This window comes from Camelus dromedarius, chromosome 31 (genome assembly GCF_036321535.1).
Source record: "Camelus dromedarius isolate mCamDro1 chromosome 31, mCamDro1.pat, whole genome shotgun sequence".
Classification (NCBI taxonomy): domain Eukaryota; kingdom Metazoa; phylum Chordata; class Mammalia; order Artiodactyla; family Camelidae; genus Camelus; species Camelus dromedarius.
Window position 1 is genome coordinate 21,874,474 of NC_087466.1, and position 13,636 is coordinate 21,888,109.

General features: G+C 49.2%; 1 long non-coding RNA gene across 1 annotated transcript in view; it reads left to right on the forward strand.

Annotated features, from left to right (window-relative positions):
* Window positions 1-13,636, forward strand: part of LOC135319756 (uncharacterized) — a 129,253-nt gene that overhangs the window by 60,744 nt on the left and 54,873 nt on the right. The window contains exons 4-5 of the long non-coding RNA XR_010378612.1: window positions 2,033-2,090; window positions 5,102-5,196. This is a non-coding gene — a long non-coding RNA (uncharacterized LOC135319756). The remainder of the gene's footprint in view (window positions 1-2,032; window positions 2,091-5,101; window positions 5,197-13,636) is intronic.

Genomic DNA, 13,636 nt, shown 5'->3' on the forward strand with positions numbered 1-13,636 from the left:
CTGTGTCAAAAATAGGTAATTATGGAAATAAATAAAATAAATACGGGGCATCATGACCTTGATGCTGCTACTTGCCTTAGGCTTTGAGCCTGAGTTCTGCACCCTTTATGTCAGAAAGGAAGCTTCCAGAGCATCAGAAAGGATTCAGGGATATAAATGCATCAAATGGACAGCAACCTTAGTGCAACCAGAAGAGCCTGAAGACTTTTGGACAGTTGTGACTATCAGTTAGTCACAGTGAGATGAAATGCAGTTCAGCTCTACCTGTCTATACTGCAGAATCATGCCTGACCCCCTGGAGAAGAGATCCCACCTTGTGGCTGACCAGGTTGGGAACCCACAGTGGCCGGCAACATTAGCCCCTCCCCCATCCCGGGGATGAACCATGGTTGGTCTAATCCAATCCAGATAATCCCACTGCCCTGGCCGTGATTGGGCCAGACATGGGGCATGTGACCCTGTTACGGCCAATCAGACATTAGGAGATGTCTTCTAGGACCTTCTGGAAAATATCTTCCTCTTTGATAATAATTATAGTCCAAGAACGCTCCTGTGAGCCCCTGTTCTTACTGGCCGAGTCCTCTGTGCCCTGTACCTGCTCACATTTAGGGTGTATGCATGTGTCTCTTGGGTATGGCTTATGCCTCGGTTATTTACAGTGTCTGACCTTGTGTGTCCTGTGCTCTGCACCAGCATAATCCTCCTCTCATTAACCTACACAGATCCCAAGCATCTTTTTACCTTCAAAAAGCAGGTGCAAGGAAGACTTCTATGAGTTAATATATTTGGGGAGGAGATGCTAACGAGACAAAAATATTACACAGCAAATGCAAAAATTAAAATACAAAAAAATTCTTCTGCAAAAAAGGCAAAAAGTCTGGGGAGTGTATCTGTATCAAGTATTGGAGGTTTAATAGGTTTAATGTTGGAGTTAGAGTATGGCTGGACCTGGGGAGGGAAGGTCTGGAGGCTGCAGCTGGACAGCCAGAGGAAAAGTCACTGGCGACTTCAGCCCGAAGCAACGGCGCTCAGTCTGATAAGCTGCTCTGAGCTTGTACAGAAGCCGCCACATCCATCTGCCATGGCCTCACGGTGATAACGGCTTTTGCTTCCTTTTTGCCTTCCAGATCTCATTTGATTTCCTCTCATTAGAAGAGATTTCTGGGAAGTAGTCCCCAGGCTCGGAAGGGAGTAGTGATGGGGTTAAACTGGCAAAAAAAAAAAAAAAAAAAATACAGATCTGTATGTACCAAAGGAAGATGAAAGACAAATTTGGAAACTTCCTTCTTTCACAAAATATTGGATAATCGTCGACTAGACACTGGTCCTGGCCTATCCTGGGGGGCGACCGTTGCTGGGGAGTGAATGTCTTATCCCCTCAGAATTCAGATGCTGAAGTTCATGTCCCCAGATTTGATGGTATTGAGAGATGGTACCTTTGGAAAGTAGGTGGGTTCAGATGAGCTCATGAGGCTAGTGCCCTTACAAGAGCAGGTTCCCGGGAGCTGGCGCCCTCTCCCTCCCCCTGCTGTGTGAGGACTCAGCAAGCAGTCACCAGGCAGCAGGAGAACGCTCCCCTAGACCTGAGCTGGCTGCAGCCTTGAGCTTGGACCACTCACCTCCAGAGCTGTGAGAAGTATATTTCTGCTGCTTATGCCACCCAGCCTACGGCATTTTTTCTTTAACGGCAGCCTGAGCTGAGGAAGGTGGCGGTGAATAAAGGAGATGTAATCCTTGTCCATGATTTTTCCTGCAACTAGATGATGACTATGTCCCATTACAGTCCTTGCACCTGGTAGAGGCTTACAGGCTCCTTTTATTTCCCTGGGGAATAAATGATATGACCCTTTTATAGGGGCCCACTGTTCAGAAAGCCTATTTTGGACCATTTAAATGCAAAACTCTGTCTGACCCCAAACTAGGAGGGGGTTTGGAATGGTTGAGATGGTTAAAAAGAAAAAATAACTAAAATAAAAGAAACAAAACAACTTATATCCCTTTTTATTTTTCCCTTCTTATTTTTTTCCTCTAGAAATTAGATTTTTGTGGCATCTGCTTCTCCCTAAATTCTGGGAAGCCTCGTCCAGACGGTAAGAGGCACACTTTAATCTTTTCTGATTAAAGGGATGGACTTTGGAGATACCACGTAATTTGAATTTTTCTCCTTGACGGATGATTTTCCATTCCTGTTGAGATAACCCAGGATGCAGGCTTGGATGATTATGAGACGAGAGGAAATGCGTAGTCCTTTCAGGAAGAAAGGCCATCACCAGACTCAGGCGTTCCTTCCAGCCCTGCAGGAGAGGGGAACCAAACACAGCTCCCAGGCAGGTTCCCGAGTTTGCTCTGACAAGTTTCCATGTTCCCATGAGTGAGTCCAGCAGCAACTACCACTGTCTGGGTTCAGAGACGTCCACGGAGGAGAAAGGAGGACAGCTCGCCGTTCCTGCGCTGGAACGAAGGACGTGGCCTCATGAATTTCAGGCTCTTAAAGGTTTTTTTTAACCTTAGTGGATCCATGACACCAACAATTGGGGAAGAAGCATATTGGAGGAGAAACACATCCCATGAGAGTTGCTGAGGATAGGAGGCTCCTGTCCTTTATTGGACTGGTTATAAAACTTGACACAAGCCTGTACTATTTGTTTTGCCACTGCGGTGCCGCTGGTGAGATGAAGAGCTACGTCGTGGGAGTGCTCAGCAGAGACCCCTCCCACCGTTTGTATGAGGCTGGGGGCACCCTGCCCCCCAGAGTCAGAAATTAATATCGCCCTCACACAGCAGGGCGAACGGAAGGAAGATATGGGGTGGAGACGTTTTGGCCTCAGAACAATAACTCTGTCGACTGAGTTAAATGTGTTCGACTCGGGCAGAGGGACACCCGCCTGTGTGAAGTCGTCCTGGCTCCCGGCAGCCGCGCGGAGCCTGTGGAGCAGCTCAGCTGGAGGGGAGGAGGCTGGTAGCCCAGCTGTCCCGAGCTCCCGCGTCTGTGTGTTTCGAATGTCCTGGAATTATCCGTGGGGACTGACAGATTGAGATTCATAGATGTCTCGAGCGCAGAGCTGTCGTGGGAGATTTCCAAATTCCCCACGTTCATTTATAACTGAATGTAGGATTTCAGTCGCTTCCTCTGTATGGTTGGAAAGCCAGCTTAGTGGGTCCATATGTGCTCCTGGGGGTGCATTTTGAGGACGTTTGCTGAGAACTATAAATGCATCCAATAATGTTTCTCTCTGCATCTAGAACAGTGCTAAGAGGAGGCATCTGGGAATCGAACCATCTCACACCTGTCGCACAACACTCGCACAAGTCCGATGGGCCCCCGGCCTTCAGACATGGTCCTATAACTCCGGGTTGTATGACTCTGGCTCTGGGTTGCCTCTCACCCTGCAGGCTGTAGACCCGTCCTCTGCGTTCCTGGATTCTGGGCTTGACTCCTCCAGCCCTGAGGGGACCAGCCATTTGCCACAGTCCTCGATCTCTAGTTTCCTGTGACCTGAGCTCTTAGGACGCCTCTGTACCTAGTTCTCATATAATGTTACCTCCTTTGACCCATGGAGCACAGATTCTGCTCGACTGAGGGGACCCCACTCAACGTTTCCACGGACGGGGATGCGAAGTTCGCTCTGAACAGGAGCAGCTGCTATGAAAACAAACGCTGAATGGCTCATCCCACTTCCCACCCAGCGCACACTTTTTGATCCTTCACTTTATGTCAGCCCAGGGGGACAGAGATGGGTAAGACTCTGTCCCAGGCCTGCAGACGCTTGCAGCCAGATGGCAGATGCCACCGTGGATGTGATAAATGAATAAAGTGCATCGATGTCTAACACTCAGTGATACGAGCAAAGGATAAGAGGGGACAGAGGGAATGACCATTCATCTGCAAGGGGGAGGGTGAGAGGAGAAAGTTAAAAAGAAAGCTTTGGAGTTCGAGATTTGCAGATACTAGTAAATATAATAGATAAACAACAAGTTCATACTGTGCAGCACAGGGAACTATATTCAATATCTTATAGTAACTTATGGTGAAAAGAATATGAAAATGCATATCCATATGTTCCTCTGTGACTGAAGCATTGTGCTGTGCACCGGAAACTGGTGCAACGTTGTGAACAGACTACACTTCAACAAAAATTAAAAAAAAAAAAAAAAAGCTTAACTGGGGAGGTGATATGTGAGCCTTGAGCCCATGGTCATAAATCTGCTTCCAGGAGCAAGAGGTGAAGGCTTCTTGGCTCCAGGAGACTGAGCTTTAGTTTTGGATCCACTGCCGATGACCTGTGTACACCTGAGACGCTGCTTACATTTTTTTCTCTTCTGATGTTTGGCGTTGCTATAGTGTGAGCCAACATTCACAAATAAAAATTCGAAACACTACCAGGGCTCCAGAAAACCGTTTCCTGTCCCCTCCCAGCCCCCACTTTCCCCCGAGAGTAACAACGACCCACCCTTCTGACACTCTAAACTCAGTAGAGCAAAATGAGCCTCTGGCTTGGACAGGCAGCTCCCCAGAGAGGCCAAGGGGCCAAGAGGCTCCGGAAGGGGCCTCAGCCTTCCCCGGGGAAACACGGCGCCGTCCCGCAGCGTACCCACCAGCATGGCTCAAGTGAAGGCGCAGTTTGCGAAGTGTGGGCAAGAATGTGGGGAGGCCAGATCTCTGATGTTCTGCTGAAGGAGAGTCCGTTGGTACCAGTCCTTTGACAGATTCTTTGGAAACACCCATCAAGGCCGTACGGGCATGACAGCCGAGTGGCTCCTGACTTTCTCTCCACCAAGGATGGCTTTGGTACTTTCCCTCCATCTTACGCGGGACTTAGGAGGTCCTGATGATAACGGTGCTCTCAAGAGGAGTAGCACTCTTTCGTGAGCAGCACCTACCCTGTGCCCGGAACTCTGCTCCGGGCTTTGCATTTATTAACTCATTGAAACTTCACACCCCTGGAAGCGGGTCCTGTCATTATCACCTGTATGCTGATGAGGAAGAAGAGGAAGGAAGGGAATTCCCACATCACCGGGCCAGCAGGCAGCAGAGGCGGCCTCTCGGGTCCTGTTTATGGGGCTGCAGACACAGCCTTACCCACTCTCCTCTGTATTACAGGGAAGACGGAGGGACACTGCATCGGAGCTTGGACGCTGGGGTCAGACTGGCTGGGTCAGTGCCTAACTTTTAGCTTCTTGCCCCGTGTGACCCAGGTAAGTTTTTTTTTAAACTAATTTTTAATAGTTGATTTACAATTTTGTGTTAGTTTCTTGTGAACAGCAAAGTGATCTAGTCTCTTTTCCAGATTCTTTTCCATTATAGGTCACTACAAGATACTGAATATAGTTCCCTGTGCTCTACAGTAGGATCTTGTTGTTTATCTGTTTTATATACAGTAGTGTGTATCTGTTAATCTCAAACTCCTAATTTATGCCTCCCCACTCCTATCCCCTTTGGTAACCATAAGCTTGTTTTCTATGTCTGTGCATCTGTTTCTGTTTGTGGTTTGTTTTTTTTTTGTAGATATATATTTTTATTGAAGTATAGTCAGTTTACAGTGTTGTCAATTTCTGGTGCACAGTGTAATGATACTTCTGTTTTGTAAATAAGCTCATTTGTATCATTTTTTAGCTTCCACATGTAAGTGACTTACTTCGGTTAATATGATAATCTCTAGGTCCATCCACATTGCTGTAAATGGTATTACTTCGTTCTTTTTGATGGCCAAGTAGTATTCCATTGTGTGTATGTGTGTGTATATATATATATATATATCGTATCTTTATCCATTCATCTGTTGATGGATGTTTAGACTGCTTCCATGTCCCAGATGCTATAAACAGTGCGGGCAAGCGTTTTAACTCTTATTCCTCAGTTACCTTACCTGTAAAATGAGGAACCAAGTGAGGTCATCTGGGCGGACAGTACTGGCGCCCAGTGAGGGCTTTATAACTGTCGTTCATCCTCACTGTCATTCTGTTACTCTGCCGTTGCGTCGCTACGCCGAGTTGTTCCAATGGGATCACCTTCTCAGTGAGGAATTCCCAACCATTTCCTAAAATGGTACCCCGCCCACCAATCCCACTCTCTCCACCTCCTCCCAGCCGCACTCCTAGTGGCCTCCGAGGCACTGAACCTTTCACTAAGACACCTGCTTAGTGTCTGCCTTCCCCACTGGAACCTAAGTCCCCTCAGAGAGGGGCTTTTCATCTGCCTTTTTCCCATGTTTTACACCCAGACCCCAGGCAGTACTGGACACACAGCAGCTGCTCCGTGAAGCACTGTCGTCTTCTTAATTAAGATCATTGTCAAGTTCAAGCCAAACAGTCCTGCAGCGCTAAGAGGGGAGGTGGGTTTTGACGGAGCCTCGCTCCTCCTGAGAAGCCCATCCTCCCTCCTAGACAAAGCCCCTGGTCAGCCGTTGCACGTCCTTTGTTACATCCAGCCACCTGCACAATGACCACTTTATTACCCCGATTCATCGTGTTGTCTGCATTTTGAGGCAGCTGGTCCTAAGTTTCACCCACGTGCTCACCCACTGCAGGGTCTGTCTGCGTCCGGTAACTCCAGGGGGAGGGCCAGTGCAACCGGCAGCTGTGAAATGCGTGCCTGGGGTGACGTTCCTCCAGTTTCCGGACGGCCGCTTGGTGACCCGAGTATCCTGGGGGGAGAACCTGTGTGTCCGCTGAAGACTCGAGGGCGGAGGCTCCCCAGACGTGGCGAGCGTGACTGTCACACGTGCCTGACGGCCAGCTGCGGAGTGGGGACGTCTGCCTGGGAGTCACCTGATGGTGACGGGGTCAGGGAAGGCATGGGACTCCTCTTCCTAACAGGGTGGGAACCCATCATCCCACCGGGACCACCTGTGGGTGTCCAGGTGTACTTGCTCCTACTCCAGACTTTATCCTCCTCAGATCGGCTCTCAAACCCTGTCCCTGGAGCTGAATGCAACCTTTCTGCTCCATTTTCAGAGAGTCTCAGTTTCCTCACTTGTAAAGTAGGAGTAATGAGAGCTTCTGTTATTATCAGCATCGCTGTTAAATGTCCCGATCCCTCGTGCTTAGATCAGGGCTTGGCTCACGGCTAAGTGTCTTAAGTCTAGGCTGTGATTTTCTTCTAGCTTCCCCCTCTGTGGGCCTTTTTCCTCCACCTGCTCTGGTTTCTCTCCTTGCCGTGGCTTTGAGGTCTCACGCAGGATCTCAGACCCCCTGTCCACCTGATTTTGGACCTCAGCTCCCTACAGCGGGCCCACCTGGGGATTCCAAAGGGGAAGAAATGTGCATGTCCAGCCTGAGGTCCCTCTTGAGACAGAAATGAGATTTATCCGAGTAGTCAGCTGTGTCTGTTTTGGATAAAAAGCCGGCCCGGCAGCTGCAACACCGCCCATCTGCAGTAACACAGCCACCTCAGCACCAGGAAGCTTGGGCAGACAGGCTGGTTGTGCGTGTCGAATGCAAGGTCACTCGTGGCTCGAGAGACCGGGTGTGGAGCTGGCCTTGGCACACCCGTAGCGCCCTGTGGTGACTGAATTCGCAGCCCCGTGCGTCGCCGTGGAGCCCCGGCTAGCGGCCTGACTGCCCACCAGAGTGCGCGCTCTCCCTGGCACAGGGCTGGTGAAGATCGCAGCCCTGCGAATATCTGTCCAACGAATGAAGGGATCCGGGAATGATCAAGAAAGCAGAGTGCGGGTTTAGTAATAGATGGGACGCCTTCAAGGGGAGAGCGGGCAGACTCAGGCTCGCAGCTGCCCTGAGTTTCTTTGGCAAGTTGGTTACATAGGGTGTGAAAATGAATGGGTGGAATATTCAATGGGGAGGAAGGAGTGCGGGGTCGCATTCCCTGATTTCCACCCGGCTCCACCTTCCTGAGGGGAGGAGGGTTTTTGTCCTTGTTTAGTCTGGATCAGAAGTGTCCTGGCGTCGGTGCACGATGGGCATTTCTAATCTGCAAGGCTAATTTTATTGAAATGAGGGCACAATGAGCAAAAGGTTACATTCAGATGCTGGAGATGCCTGCCTCTCCCCGTCTTTCTTTGTCGGCCCCCAGGACACTTGTCACCCCAAAATGTGTGATTTCTTACCAATCCAGAGGTTCCTGCTTTTCTTTTTCTGACCAAGGACCCCTGTTGTTCACAAGATGTATGTTTCCTGCCACTTGGCTGGTGGCCCCCTTTCTCTGCTCATGTCTAGCTGCCTGCCTGCGCTGACAAGGCTAATTCTGTCCAGGGTGGGACTCGTCTAGGGGGCAGCCTCTGCTCCGGGCCTCCCCACTGTGTTGGCTGCAACTTGAGCAGATCCGTTTCTCGAATCCTCTGTGCACAATCATGCTTTCTTCTCTTTCGTCTTCCACAAGCATCACCCCGCAAACTGCGTGTGCTCCCAACTCTGTCTCAACACCTGTATTCCAGAGATTCAAACGAACAGCATGGTCTTGCCCATTGATACGTCAGGGACTCCAGACTATTCAAGAAGTTTCGAAAAATTGAAACATATGACCACAGATAAAAATTGGAAACTAAAAAAACTGCGGCTTCCTGGGAGCCTGCAGTGTGCTCGGCCATGTGCTCTGGCCACATGCCCACCGCTGCCTGCGGCCCCCAGAGTGCAGCCCCCATGCCCTGCTGGCCCTGGTGATGCATGAAATAAAGCTGGGAACAGGTCGGAGTTTTGCTTAATTTGTGCCTTCGGTGACGAGGAGATGCACAGGGTCTGGAGAAGACGCCCACAGCGAGCGCTGGGTGCAGCCTGGCTTCTAAGACGAGCTTCACGATTCTTGACTTCAAGATGGGGGCCTCCCTGGGCTGGGGAACCCGGATACCTTTGCTGAAGACCTCATCCAGAGAGCGGCCCAGAGTGTGGTCGGAGCACCTCCGGGGCGCTCCTGGAGAACCCGGTTAAGACACCCAGCAGAAACCTCTTCGCTTTGGACACCGATCTGTATCGTGAGGGAAGAAGGCTGGCAGTTAGATTCCAAATATCCCATCCCACTTCTGAACACTGTTCCCAAACCAGGCGGCACAAAATGGCAAAAAGTCTACGCGCTCCTCTTGCACATGGTGGCTCCTCCATTGACCACGTCGCTCGTCCGGGTGAGGGCGGCCTCTCCACGGTGACTCCTGTCGGGAAAAGGGATTGATGATTTCAAAACCAGAGCCAGAGGAAGCGAGCTCCCTGTCAGGGAATTTCATGATGATGAAAAAGAAATTTGAAAAGAGAGGGAGGAGGGAGGTGGGAATCAGAGAAGACGTGTTGAGGGAAGCAGAGGTCCCAAGACCCGACAGGACGAGGACCAGGGGATGCTGGGCCCTCGCAGCTGGAAAAGGCACGGAAAGGGGGTCCCCAGCAGAGCCTGCACGAGGAACCTGCCCCTGCCGGTGCTGTGGCTTTAGGACTTGGAATCTCCAGGAATACGAGATAATAGATGTGTGGGTTTTTGTTTTTAAGCTGCTGAGTGTATGGTGGGTCCTTACAGCAGCAAGAGGAAACAAACACAATGCCCGAGTCGCTCGCTCCCTGATGCTAGAGAGCGGAACTCAGCATTAACAGAGCTCACTGGCAGAAGGACCAGAAGTGAAACCAGGAATGGCACATTTGTGTCACAAGATGATGACAACAATAAAGCTGGTCTTGAGCCGGTGAAGGGAGGCACAGCCAGAGTGCTTTTGCTTTTGCGGCTCATTGAGTCCCAACAGCAGATGTGACACAGGCATTCTCATCATCCCCACTTCACAGATGGACAAACGGAGGCCCAGAGACGCCAAGCACGTGACTCAGAGTCACACAGCCGGCAGGGCAGAGAGGCCAAGCTGACTCGGGCTGTGAGGCTCCAGACCCCATGGTCTTAACCACTGCTCTGAATTGCCTCTTCTAGGAGGCTGGGTTTGGAATAGAAAACTTAGAGTAAGAGAATCAAAAAGCCCATTCGAATGAATCAAAAATCTGAATGGTAGGGATCTGTGCATGTTAGATGTCTGTTCTGAACTTGCGTGAAGATTTAACAGTGATATCCAAGGGGGGGACTTGCCGATGCCTTTTTGGGAGAAAGATCAGCTGGCTTTTGTAGTCACTATTATTACTGTTACTGTCTTATATGCAAATATTATGCCATTTTAAAAAGCACTTCCATCTTAATTTAAGTAGCCACATTCCTCTTCACTTCCCGGCTCACCAAACCCTTTCATCTTCTTCGAAAGGTTATGCTGATCCCAAATTCAATTAATTGCTTCCCAGACTCTGCCTTAAATAATGGAATCCAGATTAATGGGGCTTCATTGACGTTGAAGACGAGTTACTGATGATGGTGGGCTTGCCGTTTGGCGGGTAGACCCACGGACGGTTTGCACCGCCTGTGAGGGACTTGGTAAATAGTTTTCAAACATTTGGCTGCTCTGGGCTATAAATAGCCCTTTTGCTATTATGTTAAAATCTATTTAAATTAATGTTTAATTACACTGGAACTGCCTGCACGATTTAACGTAAAATTAAACTTTTAATATGTGAGTAAATCTCTTTAAGATCCTAGCCTTCATCTTACCTCCTCTCCGCTAACAATTTCAGCACCTAATTCAGAGGGAGGCGGAGGCTGGTCCGGGGGGTGCTCATCCCTTACCTTCACTGGGCATTTTTCTCCATAACAGACGTAACTGGGTGTGCTGTCTGGCTGGTCTCCATAATACATCAGAATGCCTTTTGTGTGTTGCCTTCTGCCCGACTCAGACATTTAGTCAAGGACGGAATTAACATCCTCATCAAAGGCTTATTATCCTCCATCATCAGTTACCTCTCCCAGCTCTGCCCTTTTTTTTGGGAACCTGGTGTCAGGTTGTGACTACCTTACCTACCCCCCTTCTTTATCCCAGGATGGGGAGAAGGGGGTCTCTGGAAGGTAAGGGAGGACATAGCTTCTGCAAAGCTCCTTCCAGCCACTCAGCTTCTGCCTGGAGGCCCCCCCACCCCCGTCTCCTTAATCACTTACTCATCTGCCTCCTCTTCTGACGGGGCTGCGGCCCCCCCAAGTCTGAGCGACGCCCTGGATTAAATTTCCAGAGTCTAAATGCAATCCCCTCCCATTGCTCAGAAGGCTGCCGTTTGGCTCAAACGGTTGAAATGGGCCTTTCAGGGAATTTCACCCAATAACTCACGTGGTGCCGAGTGTCACCTCTGAATTTATCTTCAGTAAAAGCTTGTCTGGGTTCAAGGAATAGAGGGAACTTCCCGGGCTCTGGGGTGGCCTGAAGAGGGAGGGTAAACGCCACCTTCCCTGGTCACCTCTCCGTGTATCTAACAAATCACTAAGCAGATTTGCTGGAAGCCCTTCTTTGAGTTTTACAAGGAAGGTAACATCCTATCTGACAGATCTTCGTTCTGTGCTTCAAAAACCAACGAAGAACAATCCTTTCCCATTCGTGCTCCCCGCATTCTGGGCAAGTGTGAAGTCTGGGAAGTTCGATTTTTCAGGCCGTCTGTGCGCTGGGTACCACTCACCCTCCCATCCCTCCTTCTCATCAAAGCATTTGGTCCAGATAAGTGTGCGCCAACCAGCTGGGAATTTGGGACGGTTTCTTTCCTCTCAGGATTTAGGGACATTAGCCTCTTTTATTTTTCCTGCACTTTGACTATATTCTGGTTTTCTCAGCTGAATTCGAATCATTACTTAAAAATGACTCATTCGCACCGGCCCCATGCCTGGCTGTGCGTCTGGTGTCAGGGACGCAGGGAGGAGACCCCGGCCCCGCCATCCAGGCGAAGAGACGGCCAGGTGGAGAGGGAAGTCCCTCAGACTTGCGGAACCCACCCTGCGTGGGGTTGTCGCTGGCTTCCCACTTCACTGGCATGGATTTCCCCGAAGCTGTTCTGCATTTCTAGTAATTTCTCTTTGGAGGCTCCTTGAGGAAGACTGAATGTCTAATAAATTATCCAGCCTTAATGAGACAAGGTGTCCTCAAATCACGGCCGACTGTCAACCACTAGGACTGTTGCCACTGGCTTTTCTTGACCGTTTGTGATGGTTTATAATTAATTACAGCTCTTAAAACCCAGGCATCCATTATAGAGATAACACAGAACAGAGCCTTTTGTATTGGATTCTCTGTCTTTTTGTGACTTCCCTTCCCTTCCACCAGAAAGCTCCTGCAGTGGGTCTTTGTGTGCAAATCTTATTTATCCTTCTTAGGGCTTGCAAGCCACCTTTTCCTCCAGCATTGGGGGGGGGGGGATTTTATTTCTTGATGATTGTCTATTGTTTCAACACAAAAGGAGACAATCAAGTGAACATTAACCTTGGCTTGGGCAGAACATTAATTATTATTGGGATAAAGGCCACAGTGCCTTCAGGTACCATCAAAGAAACAAATGTTTGATTTTCAAGTGCGAAGTTAGGCGTGAAAAGTGAGGGGAAGGAAGAAGGTCCCCACCGCTCAGTCGTGGAGCTGGAGTAGGGCCAGTTCTGGGCGATGTCTTCCTTCGGGTGTTCTGCTAAGGACAGAGTAAGAGCCTGGTGCTCCTTTGTTATGAATTGTAGTTTCTGTTTTATTTGTTTGTGTTTTGGTTTTGTTGTTGTTGGGGCAAGGAATAGTGACTTTAGTCGGAAAGCCAATAGACCGAGAAGAGGGTGGACCAGTGTCCCAAAGACCCATCTTCCCTGAGTTGGAATTCAGCCCTCTTCTAGATTGAAAGGGAGCTGAACTGTAGTTCTGAAGCGCTGGCAAACTTTCATGAAGGTGTTTGCTCTGGAAAAGTCAGTTTTTGATCCTCAAAGGGAATCACCAAGACTACTAAATTGAAAAGCAAGCAAACTAACAAAAAAACAAGAATTGACTTGAGTAAATGTAGTTCTCACTGCCACAGACATGAAACTCTGTGGGGAGGGGGTAGCTCAGTGGTAGAGCGTGTGCTTAGTATGCGCGAGGTCCTGGGTTCGATCCTCAGTGCAGCCTTAAAAAAATTAAATAAATCTAATTACCTCCCCTCTCCCCAGAAAAAAAAAAAAAAAAAGCTTAAAAAAAGATGAAAATCTAAGCATGTTGCTTTTCTTCTCTCAAACTCATTTCCCCTCATCTGTAAAATGAGGGCTCTGAGTAAGGCCCAGGCAGGTCTCCCAGGAGTATAGTGGGAAATCCATGTGACACGTGTGCTGGTCACATCAAAGCCCTTCCACAGTGAATGCTGGGAGGCCACGCAAACCGTATCCCTGCCTCGGAGTGTCAGGAGGGGCAACGACATAGCAATGATTGTGAAAAGTCCTGCAGTAAAGAAGCCTGTTTAAATGTGCTGGCATCTTCCATCCATTCATCTGCTTCCTTCTCAACTGTTTGCCAGGATGTCTCATATGAAAAAGGAGGGAGATGAGTGGAACGCATGCCTAAAATACACTTATTCAAATAAGTCAGACACATGAGTTTCTCACCTTTAGCCGAGCGGAAGTGTCACAGCTTTGAGCAGCCGCCGTCACCCAGGCCAACGCCAACACCTGGTCTTGTCGGCAGATAGCGGTTTCGTGTTGCCAAGTGGCCGGGGCTGAACACGGACATAACACAGCTTTCTGCAGAAACGATCAGAAGGCGTTTAATCCCTGAATAACTCAACCACCTGAAACAGGCTGGAAGAGTCACTCTTGTCTGTAGAAGAAATCATAAGGCAGTTTATTCTAGTAATT